This window comes from Danio aesculapii, chromosome 20, assembly GCF_903798145.1.
Source record: "Danio aesculapii chromosome 20, fDanAes4.1, whole genome shotgun sequence".
Classification (NCBI taxonomy): domain Eukaryota; kingdom Metazoa; phylum Chordata; class Actinopteri; order Cypriniformes; family Danionidae; genus Danio; species Danio aesculapii.
This window is the reverse complement of record NC_079454.1, coordinates 8,335,421-8,349,101: the sequence shown is the minus strand read 5'-3', so window position 1 is coordinate 8,349,101 and position 13,681 is coordinate 8,335,421. Positions and strand designations below refer to the sequence as shown.

The following is a 13,681-nucleotide window of genomic DNA, read 5'->3' as shown; positions in this document are numbered from 1 at the left end:
CATCATTCTCACCTGCCATCATGAGATGTATACTAATGAAAAAATATTTTTTGTCCACTTATCTGTGCTATAAATGTAAATTCTGTATATGATTCAAAAAATTTCAATCATTTTTATAATGAAAATCATTGAATTTTGCAGATCTTAAAAACCCGAGCTGCAATTAGAAAGATGCAAAGTTAGCGTTAGCTCTACTTTAAAAGATCTGGGCGTTATATTAGACAGCAACTTACCTTTTGAAAATCATATGTCCCATGTCACAAAAACTTCCTTCCTTCATCTGAGAAATATCGCTAAGTTACGAAGTATGCTATTCATCTCAGATGCAAAAAAGCTAGCCCATGCTTTTATTACTTCTAGGCTGGATGACTGTAATGCTCTGTTCTTACCAGGTCTAGAAAATATGATCACATCACCCCAATTTTATCCTCCTTACACTGGCTGTCTGTTAATTTTCGGATTGATTTTAAAATATTGCTTCTTACCTATAAAGCTTTAAATAATCTAGCTCCTGTTTATCTAACCAACCTTCTGTCTCGCAACAATCCAACCTGCTCTTTAAGATCTCAAAGCTCTGGGCATCTAGTAGTACCTCAAACAGCAAAGTCGAGTAAAGGAGGTCGAGCCTTCTCATTTATGGCTCCTAAACTCTGGAATAGCCTTCCTGATAATGTCCGAGGCTCAGACACACTCTCTCAGATTCAAAACTAGATTAAAAACCTATCTTTTTAGTAAAGCATACAGTCAGTGCATCACTTAGCGGTATGATACATGAATGTGCTCCACGCAGGTTTTTACATCTCATTTATATACACTATGAACAGCAGCTACGTTAATTATTCACTTTATTGATTTTTATTTGCTCAATTGGTACTTATGGGCCCAAAGTGTGCCAAGAAAATATCCCCAACACCATTACACCACCAACAGCAGCTTGAACCATTGATACAAGGCAGCATACATCCATGCTTTCATGTTGTTGATGCCAAATTCTGACTCTACCACCCGAATGTCACAGCAGAAATCAAGACCAGGCAACATTTTTCCAATCTTCTATTGTCCAATTTTGGTGAGCCTGTGTGAATTGTAGCCTCAGTTTCATGTTCTTAGCTAACAGGAGTGGTACCCAGTGTGTTTTTCTGCTGCTGTATCCCATCCGCCCCAAGGTTGAACGTGTTGTGCATTCAGAGATGCTCTTCTGCATACTCAGTTGTAACAAGTGGTTATTTGAGTTACTGTTGCCTTTCTACCAGCTGGAACCAGTCTGGCCATTCTCCTCTGAACTCTGGCATCAACAGGGCATTTATGCCCACAGAACTGCCACTCACTGCATATTTTCTCTTTTTCGAATCAATCTCTGTAAACCCTAGAGATGGTTGAGCATGAAAAGTTTCTGAAATACTCAGACCAGCCCGTCTGGCAACCACGCCACATCCAAAGTCACTTAAATCACCTTTCTTCCCCATTCTGATGCTCGGTTTCAACTGCAGCAGATCATTTTGACCATGTCTACATGCCTAAATGCATTGAGTTGCTGTCATGTGATTGGCTGATTAAAAATCTGCGTTAACAAGCAGGTGTGGACAGGTGTACCTATGTATGCCGGTGAGTATATATGCAGTTAAGTGCGTATTTAATTGAAATGTGCCTCATTTGCATAATTAAACATAATGTTTTAGAAAAAAGTAATATATAAAATGTTTGCAATTTTTAAAGTAATCAGTAAACTTGATAATTATTGATAATTATTAATTAATTTGTAACCCTTTTAACCTCCACTATGTTCCCTTAAAGAGACAGTTTACCCAAAAATTTTAATTCTGCCATCCTTTACTTAAACCATCTTGATATATTGAATAATGTTGGAGGAAAATCAGCTATTGAGCCCATAGTAGGAAAAACAAAATCTATAGAAGTCAATGGTTACAAGTTTCTAACATTCTTCAAAATATTTTCTTTTGTGTTTAACAGAGCAAAAGAAACTCAAACAGGTTTGGAACACGTGAAGGGGTAAATGATGACAAAATTTTTAGTTAAACTGTACCTTTAAGTCACAGAGTTTTGAACTTCCAATGACAAACATAACAAATTATTGTTAATAATCAATATGGTTCTAAATGTAGTTATGGATAATTTCTCGCTATACCCTTCTGGCCGCGCATTAATATTGACGTGGCAATAATGGCGTATAGTGTTTTTTTTTTTCTGTCGATGTGTGCAATAACCAACAATCACCTTTTGAGTGCTTGATACATCATTTCCCACAACGATTGGGATTACTGGTTAAAAGCACCATTCGCTGTATAAATGACTGGCCATTTGGCTGGTAATGTTATTAGGAAGTGCATGGTAATGCATGGTTTATATTGCAGGAGCGATATCTGACCCTCGCTGATTTTACATGAGTGACGTGATCCAATCAAATCAAAGATGATCTGCTGAGGTGTAATAATGATGTGAGCAGATCTTCATCTGATATATTTGGATGTGAAGATGTTGTCTGCTATTGGGTATTTTTAGAAGACAGCAATTTTCTTATTGAAGAAACTGTTATTTTAGTAGTATTTATCATCTAATAGTATAATATTTATATATTTTTCTTATTTTATAATTTTTTGAGTATTATTTTGTAATTATAATATTTTTCTCTTGTCATTTTTATTATCTTTTGTTTATTTTATTTTTTTTTGTTTGTTTTTATTTTAGGTAACACTAATGTCAATTTGTTCTATTATGTTATATATGTATTTGCTAACGTGAACAAACAATGAACAATACGTTATCGCAGTATTTATGCATTGATTCATGTTAACAAGCACATTGCTGAATATTATTAATAATAATGCATAAGTAAATGTTGAACTATGATTAATAAATGCTGCATTATTCATTTTAAGTTCATGTTATTTATTCATTCATTTTCCTTCGGCTTAGTCCCTTATTTATCAGGGGTCACCACAGCGGAATGAACCGCCAACATATCCAGCATATGTTTTACACAGCGGATGCCCTTCCAGCTGCAACCCAGTACTGGAAAACACCCATATACTCTCACATTCACTCATATACTACAGACAATTTAGTTTACCCAATTCACCTATAGAGCATGTGTTTCGACTGTGCTGTCGATGTGTTTCGACTGGGAAATCGGAGCACCCGAAGGAAACCCACACGAACATGGGGAGAACATTCAAACTCCACACAGAAATGCCAACTGGCCCAGCCGGGACTCAAACCAGCGACCTTCTTGTTGTAAGGCAACAGTACTAACGTGCAGCCAAGATCATGTTAACTAATTTTAACTAATATACAGTGTTGTGGAGTAACTAGTTACATGTAACGGCATTACGTAATTTAATTACAAAATAAAAGTAACAGTAATTTGTTACAATTACTGAGAAAAAATGTGTAATTAAATTAGTTACTTAAGAAAATGTTAAAGATTAAAAATGGGGTTACATCCAAATATGTTGAATAATATTAATCTGTTGCTTTGCCTGTTTCTGAACAGCAAGATGCCTTCTGCTAAGGCCATTTATTAAAGCGGTGCTATTCTGATGCTTTTGATTGGTTTTCCGGTTTGATTGCGGTGCACCACATCTACCAGTTACGTTAATCCTCTCTGCCGCTGAAAGCATTAGGCTAATACAATCAGTCTGAGAGCTGCAAGTACTGATGCTACAAGTAGTGACACTACTAGCTTAACTACATGTCTCAGTAGCGTGGCGGTAGCGTCGCTACTTCATAAATCAAAAAGCTTTTCAGAAGCGAAACTATTTTATTAGTGCAGTAGCGTCAACACAAGCTACATTTATTGCGGATATTTTAGTGAGGGCACTAACATTCAACGAGCTGGGCCCTTAAGTTTATGATCACACAGGTGTGATCAGCCTTGGCTGGTCTTTGAAGCATACGATCACACCAGTGTGATCAGCCTTGGCTGGGCCCTGAAGTGTACAATCACACCGGTTAGACATTTAGAGCGCACATCATCAACTGCTAAAATTTAAATCTGACAGCACTGAGGCACAGAAAGAGGTGTGCAGCACTTGTCATAAATTACAATTTATCCATGCTTTTAAACAAATAACATTTATTTTAGGTTTCAGACATTCCCTTCCAGCTGCAACCCATCACTGGGAAACACCTATACACTATGGACAAGGCTGATTACTCTGGTGTGATTGTACGTTTCAGGGACAAACGAAGTCTGCCACTAACATTCAACGAGCTGAGGCCGGTGTCTAGCCAATGAAAGTAAATCCTTATGATGGCGAGAATTACAATCTTCTTCTTTCTGTTTTTTGGTGGTCGACAACAAACTTTTTGGTGCGTTACTGCCACCTCTCGCTCTGGTCGTTGACGTTGCCAACCAATTAGGCTAACACGAGAAATTTCCTTGATGGAAAGATGACTGAGAGAGAGGTCTATATATATAGTTTACTGTGGTAAAGGCTAAAGTATACTATGGTAATTACTATTAGTTCACGATAGTTACCAATGATACTACATTATGTAGTGTAATTTATTAATGAAGAGTTGTAAATATATATACAACATAATGCTCATTCCTAAATATTTCCCTTTAATATAAATTACTGTAGTATTTTAAAAGTGCAACCTGGTTTTATTGGATGTTTTGTTTTTGCTGTTTTATACCATAATTTGTTTCTGTTTAGTACAGCATATTATTGACAGTAAATAACTGAACTGAACAATTCTGCCTCATATGTTTCATTGACATGTTTATTGATCACTAAGATATGATTGACTTGGATTTAAGTTGCTTTGATTTAAAAATAAAAATAGCTAAAATAGCTTAGATGTATTTTTTATTGCAAATGCCACAAAAATCACCCTGCATAACTAAAATTTTGATTTTGTAACAACAGTAAACATTTTTTTTTTGTTATAAGGTCTGGTTTTCAAATTCAAGTGATGAGAGATTTGAAATTGTAACAGTAAACAGAGAGCTACCCGTTCACACCTGCTTGGTATAAATGCTTGAAATGATTTAGTTGAAAATATCCATTAGAAACTTAAAAGTAATCAAAAAGTAATCAGATGTAATCAGTTACTTTACTTTTATAAAGTGATTGAAAAGGTACACTACTTATTACATTTTAAATAGGGTAATTTGTTATCTGTAATCTATTACATATATTTTCAAAGTAACATCCCCAACACTGCTAATATAACAGTATTTTACTGTGATTATAAAGTAAAGTAAAAACATTTATTATGATGACCATCCAGAAAAAAATATGTACAGCATATATTTCTTCTTGGTTGTTTTTTTGAATATCATGAAGTATTAATTCATAAAAAGTACATTTATTGAGGGGTAACATTTTACAGATTAACCCAGATAAAAAATAAATGTGTTCTAAAAAGATTTGGCCTAATGCTCTTAGTTTTACACATAAAAAAAAAACATCCTGTGGACATTCAAACGTTCAAAATTCAATTTTACAATTTTTAGTTTTCTGAACATTCAATACAAGTAGTAAACGACATCAACAAACTTGTCAGTTGTCCAATTGTTTCTGAAAACATTTCATGCTAATTGTTAAAATAACACCAAAATGTTGCAGCCATTATAATTAAAGACTAGTCAGTTAAATTAACGTTAACTGTGTGTCTAGTGCTAACATGGAATTTTTTTTCATGTCCTGTAAAAAATATTCATAAACTATCAGTTTTCCATATTTTGTGATTTATGTTTTTTTATTTTCACCCCTTTATTTCTTCTTTTGAATTGTATCATGGGTCCTTGATCTTTCTTCCAACAACTTTTAACCTCGAAGAGTTTGAAAAAGTGACTTTTATTAACATTTTTAATAGTTTAAAGTGATATATTGTCTGAGTTGGCATTGTATATTACGCTACGAAATCCTGCCAGTACATTTTCTGTTAATTTACAGACTTTCTCTATGTATTATTTCTTTTACATTATATTATTTCAAATGACTAAAATGTCAATAGAAGTCCTTTTGTTAAACTGTAAAGTTGAATTTTTAACATCAAAAGTTGACAGAGCAGAGATCAAGGTCCCATACTGCAATTAACCCACAACCGTAAATAAACAAAAAAATTTACATATATAATTAACTAATTATTAATTAACATATATATTTTACAGTGTACCTTTAAGAAACTCCTGACATAAAATGCTAAAGTTCTAAGGATATTCCTTGTCAGCTAGAACCTGATCCTGTCTTTGCGTACATCAAATACTTTAAGAGACACATACGCTACCTTTCCATCCACCTATTTTTATGCGGACTTTGTATATGCGCATAAAAAAACTGTTGTTGGAAACGCCATGATGCGCATACATTTTCAAAATGTGCACAAAAAATGTATGCGCATAACTGAGTAGGATGAACTTTTTATTTTAAGAAAAGATGAGCATAAACTTCGATGGAAACATTTTCAAAGAACAAATTCCATGTGCATTAAAAAAGGTCATGTGATTTTGTTATAAGAGATCAGGTGATGATCAAAATGTGTGTGAATTGACAAACCAGCACACCGAGCACATTGTAAAACATCTGAAATGTTGTTTTGGTCATTCTAAAACGCCTTAACCATTTCAGTATTAGTGTTATTACATTATTAACGACCTCCAGAATTGTCAAGAGCATCTGTGCTCCACGTCGTCCACGTGTCAGGATTTAGTCATTTAGTAAATAAAGAAAAGATTACCGCAGCTTCTCCTACCGCAGCAAATTCAGTTTTACTGTTGATATTTGGCGCCAGATAATCAGGTAGTGATGATTTTGTTCACTTTGACTCGTTGGACGGAATGCTTTATTCGCAAGTCTTTTATGCAATAATCCATTCCCATTTTTGAATGGAAACATATCTATTTGCACACCCTTAAAAATCGATAGCGTTTTTTTCTATAATATCATGCAAAATTAAGATTGCCTCCTTTTTGTACAGTAGAATCACCTTATAAGCACAAAAACTCTGAATATTGTATACTAAGGTGTTTAAGCTATGGTAGAATTATCAAAATCTCCTTTCTGTGCCCTTTGTCTATCAGATAAATAGTAGATGAGAGTGTGAGAGGGTCTTCAGGGAGCGGGCTCTCTCCTGCTGACTGATATGTGATACCAGCTGACATCTGGCACCCTGTCAGATTGACGTCCCCACATACACACTTAAAGAGCGTTACTACTCGCACTTCACCACTAGATGCTCTCTCTTAAGTACAGCTCCCAATAGACCAGACTCAATGACCTGCTGGCACCAACAAACACAAACACACACACAAGAAGACATAGCTATCTTTATAATAACTTTCCACAGATGTAATGATTTTTTATACTGTATAATCTGGATGTTCTGTGCCCATACCGCAACTTTACCCCTAAACCAAACCCTGATAGAACAATCTGTTAACACTTTCAAAATACTTCATTCATTGTGATTTAAGAGGAAAAACTCATGAGGACCAAAAAAAATTGTCCTCACAAGGTCAAAATTTAATGGTATTGCTATACTTGTAAGGACATTTTAACATCAGGAAAGGTACACACACACACACACACACGCACACACACACGCACACACACACGCACACACACGCGCACACACACACACACACACACACACACACACACACACACACACAGAGTGCTCGTCCCTCATGCAGCACTGGCTAGACAGTGGTTATTCTGGGACAGTGGAGCATGTAGTGCCCCCTTAGGAGTCACACTATGGAGACTGTCGGACTGACTCTTTTCAGTGTGTGTGTGTGTGTGTATAAAATGTCTGTCATTGTCAGTCACTCCTCAACTATTCTTCATCTGTGATATACAAATAAACTATTTTGGGGTCAACAAAAAAACTTTCAGTGAACTGTTTTAACAGAATTACCTTTTTAAACCTGGATAAAAAGGACAATAATAATAATAAATAAAAATGTTTGTTCAATTTAAAGGCACGGTATGTTTTTTTTTTCTTTAAAATATAAAAATAAAACAGAACAGATTTTTTTTGTAAGTACATGCATTATCCTATTTGTTTCAAAGAGTGATAAAATCCAGAGAATAAAGCAAATTAACTATTTCACGCATACAATCACAACAGTGTGATCAGCCTTGGCGGGGCCCTGAAGCGAACGATCATACTGGTATGATCAGATTTGGTTTGTCCCTGAATTGTACGATCACACCAGTGTGATCAGCCTTGGCTGGGCCCTGAAGCGTGCGATCACATAGGTGTGATCAGCCTTGGCTGGTCTTTGAAGCATACAATCACACCGGTGTGATCAGCCTTGGGTGGGCCCTGAAGTGTATTATCACACTAGTGTGATCAGCGTTGGCGTTGGCAAATAACATTTATTTTAGGTTTCAGACATTCAAATACACATAACTACAAGCAAAACATACCATTTAAGGTTTATAAAATACCACGCTGCATGAGAGGGTGAAGTCTAGATGGGATATAGCTGAGGATCCTCATTTCAATATAGCATAATTTCAGTGAACTGTTTTAACAGAATTACCTTTTTAAACCTGGATAAAAAGGACAATAATAATAAATAAAAATGTTTGTTCAATTTAAAGGCACGGTATGTTTTTTCATTAAAATATAAAAATAAAACAGAACAGATTTTTCTTTGTAAGTACATGCATTATGCCATTTGTTTCAAAGAGTGATAAAATCCAGAGAATGAAGAAAATTAACCATTTTACGCATACAATCACAATGGTGTGATCAGCCTTGGCTGGTTGAAGCGTACAATCACACCTGTGCGATCAGCCTTGGTTTATCCCTGAAGCATACGATCACACTGTTGTGATCAGACTTGGTTTGTCCCTGAATTGTACGATCACACCAGTGTGATCAGCCTTAGCTGGGCCCTAAAATTTACGATCACACAGGTGTGATCAGCCTTGGCTGGTCTTTGAAGCATACGATCACACCGGTGTGATCAGCCTTGGCTGGGCCCTTAAGTGTAGTACAGAACAGATTTTTTTGTATGTATATGCATTATCCCATTTGTTTCAAAGAGTGATAAAATCCAAAGATTGAAAAAAATTAACCATTTCACGCATACGATCACAATGGTGTGATCAGCCTTGGCTGGGCTCTAAAGCGTAAGATCACACCAGTGTGATCCAACTTCGTTTGTCCCTGAAACGTACGATCACACTAGTGTGATCAGCCTTAGCTGGGCCCTAAAGTTTATGATCATACAGGTGTGATCAGCCTTGGCTGGTCTTTGAAGCATATGATCACACCAGTGTGATCAGCCTTGGCTGGGCCCTGAAGCATACGATCACACCGGTGTGATCAGTGTCGGTTTGTCCCTAAAGCATACAATCACACCGGTGTAATCAGCCTTGGCAGGGCTCTGAAGCGTACGATCACAACGGTGTGATTAGACATTTAGAGTGCACGTCATCAACTGCTAAAATTTTAATCTGACAGCACTGAGGCACAGAAAGAGGAGTGCAGCACTTGTCATAAATTACAATGTATCCATGCTTTCAAACAAATTACATTTATTTTAGGTTTCAGACATTCCCTTCCAGCTGCAACCCATCACTGGGAAACACCTATACACTACGGACAATTTTTAGCTTACCCAATTCACCTATACCGCATGTCTTTGGACTTGTGGGGGAAGCCGGAGCACCCGGAGAAAACCCATGTGAACACGGGGAGAACATGTAAATTCCACACAGAAATGCCAGCTGTGAACCAGTGAGCTTATTGCTATGAGGCAACAGTGCTACCCACTGCACCACTGTGCTGCCCCAGTTTTTGTGACACTGTGCAACAAATAATATTTTTACATTACTGTAAACTAGAGATCTGCACGGGGCTGAAATTTTTCTACCCGACCCGACCGTTCCCATTAAAATTAGATCTGGTTATTAAAATCTCACATTAAAATTGAACACTACCAAAAGAGAGAGATAACAGATAAAAGTGTAGGTTGTCCAAGGATTGTATGCTAAATGTCAGTTTTGTTTGCCCCTTTGAGATGAGACATGAGCACAATGTCTATGAATGAAGCGGCGCGAGTTGAGTAGTTTGTGCGATTGACGCGTGTATTGCGTGTTCGTGCGAAACGCTCGAGTGGGAAAATCTGAACTTCAGCGGGCATCTGCGCCATGTTAACAAATCAGGAGCTTGCTCTTGTGGGGGCGTGATTATGACGTAGCGCCTGTTGTTGGTGTCCTGGGGGAAACTCCTCCTGCCTACACCGACAACAGTTCATTAAACTGGGCTCAGCTCAGTCAGAAGCACCGCTGAATGCTTCCATCATCCAGGTTATGTTTCTGGAGAAGTTTACGAGCTTACAGACCTGGGTGCACCTCTGAAAGGATCTATTGGACTCAGACACGGCTCCAAACAAATCAAGCTGTTTTTCAGCCTTCAGAAAGCACATAAACACAGTTATTTTCTCAATAAAATCCATGTTAGCCATTTAGCAATGAAGTTAGAGTCACCAGGCAGACAGAAGCCCTGCCCATGACACGAATACGCCGAATACACCGAATCCGCGTCTATTGCTCAGTGAATTTGATGCACAAATGAAGCGGATTTGACGCACGAATGAAGCAAGTAAACTCAAAATGTTCCCACATCTATTTACGCACGAATAGTGTGATTTATCTGGGAATTCCGCGTCTGGTGTGAACACAGCATTAGACCACCCGCTCCAGTTCAAATTACACCACAGTTTCTGACCGCTACCATGTTTTATTCGGAAATGTATTCCCGTGCTGCAAGAAAACTGGTCGGGCAAAATGCAGACCTCTAGTTTGAGGGTTGGGTTTAGGATTGAGGTAGGGGTAGATGCTAATAAATTAATGCATAATTTAATGAATACTATAAAAACTTCTTATTAACATCTGATCGCAGCTGTATCCCTTCTAGCAACAACAGCTGCGCCCATTACCCGTCATATAACAAATAATACGGTCATTATTAAGCTGTTTAAAAGACAAAATATACGTTCTATCACATATTTGAGAATAAGAGTATCAGAAAATTCACAACATAATAAGATAATTTCTCAATATTTACAGAAAAAAACTAAATACAATATAATGCACCCTCTAGTGGTGAAAATTACATACTGCCTCATAATATCATTGATCCGTTTTTAGTCACAAATTATAAAAAGGGAAAAAATTCTGTCAAGCTTGGTAACTTGTATTGAACCTTGCCACATTGACAGATATTTTCAAAATGAACAATATAATTAGCAAAGATAAAATTTCTATAGCCTGCGCTTTAATGAACCACACAATTCATGTTCTGTGTATGGATATATAATCTTTGCAAATAACATTATTACTTACACAAGACTTCTTCAAGCATTCAATAGTACTTGCAAATCACATTGCTTTTAAATGGGTGAGCTGGATTCAGCCTAAAGGTCAGTCTGTAACCTTAAGATGCTTGATTGGTCAAATGTCTATCTCTTATGCAAATTCAAGAAAGAGTTTACCGGTCGTGAAGAGAAGACTTCTTCGCATGAGCGTTTCTGGTCTCCCATGTTTACCTGCGTATGAATGGAAGTAAATGAAGCGTGAAGACTAGTGCAACCGTGGCTTAATGGCTCGACGAAAACTTGCATAAAACATTTTTCTGTCCATCAATCATGGCTTATTATCCATGAAGATCAACTAGTCAAATGAAGCATGGTAATGATCAAGTGAGATTTGAACCAAGTTCTTTTAAAAGTGTATTTCAGGGGTGTTTATTTACACTTTATTTCAGTTTTATTGACTTTTTTAATAGTTTTAAACTAATATTGTTTGGTTGGTCGTGGATGTTGTGGTACAAACTTAGGATCAGTAGCTAACAGTACTTTTTTCTGCTATTCACAGATCTAATTTTATATATACAAATAATTTTGGTTATAGAGCTTATTTTTTAACATCAACAATGTCAGTGTCAAGATCAAGGTCCCATAATGCAATTCAAAAGAGTAAATTAACAATCTATTGGGGAACCAACAGTTTTTTTTCCGTACAGATAAATTCAATTTTGTCTTTCTGATTCTTTAATGTGTTTATATATCATCCACTATAGTAATCAAAACATAACATACTTATAAAATAAACAGTACAATTCACATTATTAATATACAGTTGACATCAGAATAATTAACCCCCTTTTGAATTTTTTTTTCTTATTTAAATATTTGCCAAATGATGTTTAAAAGAGCAAGGAAATTTTCACACTATATCTGATAATATTTTTTCTTCTTGAGTAAGTCTTATTTGTTTTATTTCGGCTAGAATAAAAGCTGTTTTTAAATTTTAAAAGCCATTTTACAGTCGAAATGATCTATCTATCTGTCTGTCTGTCTGTCTGTCTGTCTATCTATCTATCTATATCTGTCTGTCTATCTATCAATCTATCGGTCTGTCTATCTATCTATCTATCTATCTATCTATCTATCTATCTATCTATCTATCTATCTATCTATCTATCTATCTGTCTGTCTGTCTGTCTGTCTGTCTGTCTATCTATCTATCTACATTGTCTTTTGGGCCTCTGAAGATCTGTCAGTTGGGGATCCCTAATATTGTAAATTTTCACCACAGTGAACTGCTACTGCCATCTAGTGTTTACTTGTTCTTTGCAAAAACAGTTTCACACATGTAAATTTATATTTTCAAAAGAAATACATTTTAAAAAGTTCCTTGATTACCAGGACAGTTGCGGCGGATGTAAGTAATGCCATCGGCTCGTCCGGTCCCGTATCCCTTCAAACGCATGCCGTCTGAGTTTACCGGACAGCGAGGGGAATCCCTGTCTGTTTACGGCATTCTTCTGGAGGGAGGGAAAGAGCCAGAGGAAATCTGTCCTCTTCTGTGAAGCACAAGAGCATCTGGTGCTCTCCGTCGAGCCGCATAACTTCTTCCTGACCTTCACCCTGTTATTCGAGCTGCTGCAGTATCGCGGCTGAATAGTTGTGGAAACCCAAAGCCCGCGCGCTCCACCTGCTCCAGAGCCGAGGAACAGAGCACTCCTGCCGGACACCCGGGAGTCAGGCCTCTGGGTCAATCATTTACTCCCATAAGTGCCCGTGTGGGAACATTTTTCAGTTTTTAATGGACAAACGGAATGCTTGTGATAACAAGGCGTTCTTTCATGCCTCATTGACACCCGGCGCTGCTGTTTGTACAGTTTCTGAATTCCATGACATTTTTTGGGGGTCAATCAACAAGGTTTGAAACTCTAACAACATACCAGATAAGCTCTGAAAGGAAAAGCCCCCCTTCTATTCTTTATTTTATAATAACACAATAACACTCGTGATCTTCGTTATCTGGAGGCTGCCCCAAAACCCGAGCAAAGCATCTTTCATGGTAAGTAAAATAAAATGAAATTTAATTTAATTAAAAAAATAAATAAAAAATAAAATAAAATACTTTAGAAATAAGATAAATTAAAAAAAGTATATAAAATAAATATTAAACTATAAAATAAATATTAAATTTAAAGTAAAAAAAAACGTAAAATAAAATAAAGCATTTAATTTTTTTTAAATAATCTAATTTAAAAGATAAAACAAATGATAAACCTAAACAAAATAAAAAGTAAAATAAAAGAATGCATTTCATATACAAGATAAATAAACCTTCTGAGATGCAATTCAAATATAATATAATTATAGTTATTGAAATAAAAAGTA

The 13,681-nt window shown here is 36.2% G+C and overlaps 1 long non-coding RNA gene across 1 annotated transcript in view; it reads right to left on the bottom strand.

The window, feature by feature from the left end:
- LOC130213577 (uncharacterized) overlaps positions 1-12,906 on the bottom strand; it is a 38,351-nt gene extending 25,445 nt beyond the window's left edge. Inside the window, exons 1-2 of the long non-coding RNA XR_008835480.1 lie at positions 12,695-12,906; positions 11,483-11,536 (exon numbers count right to left, since the gene is read on the bottom strand). This is a non-coding gene — a long non-coding RNA (uncharacterized LOC130213577). The remainder of the gene's footprint in view (positions 1-11,482; positions 11,537-12,694) is intronic.
- Positions 12,907-13,681: the final 775 nt, after the last annotated feature.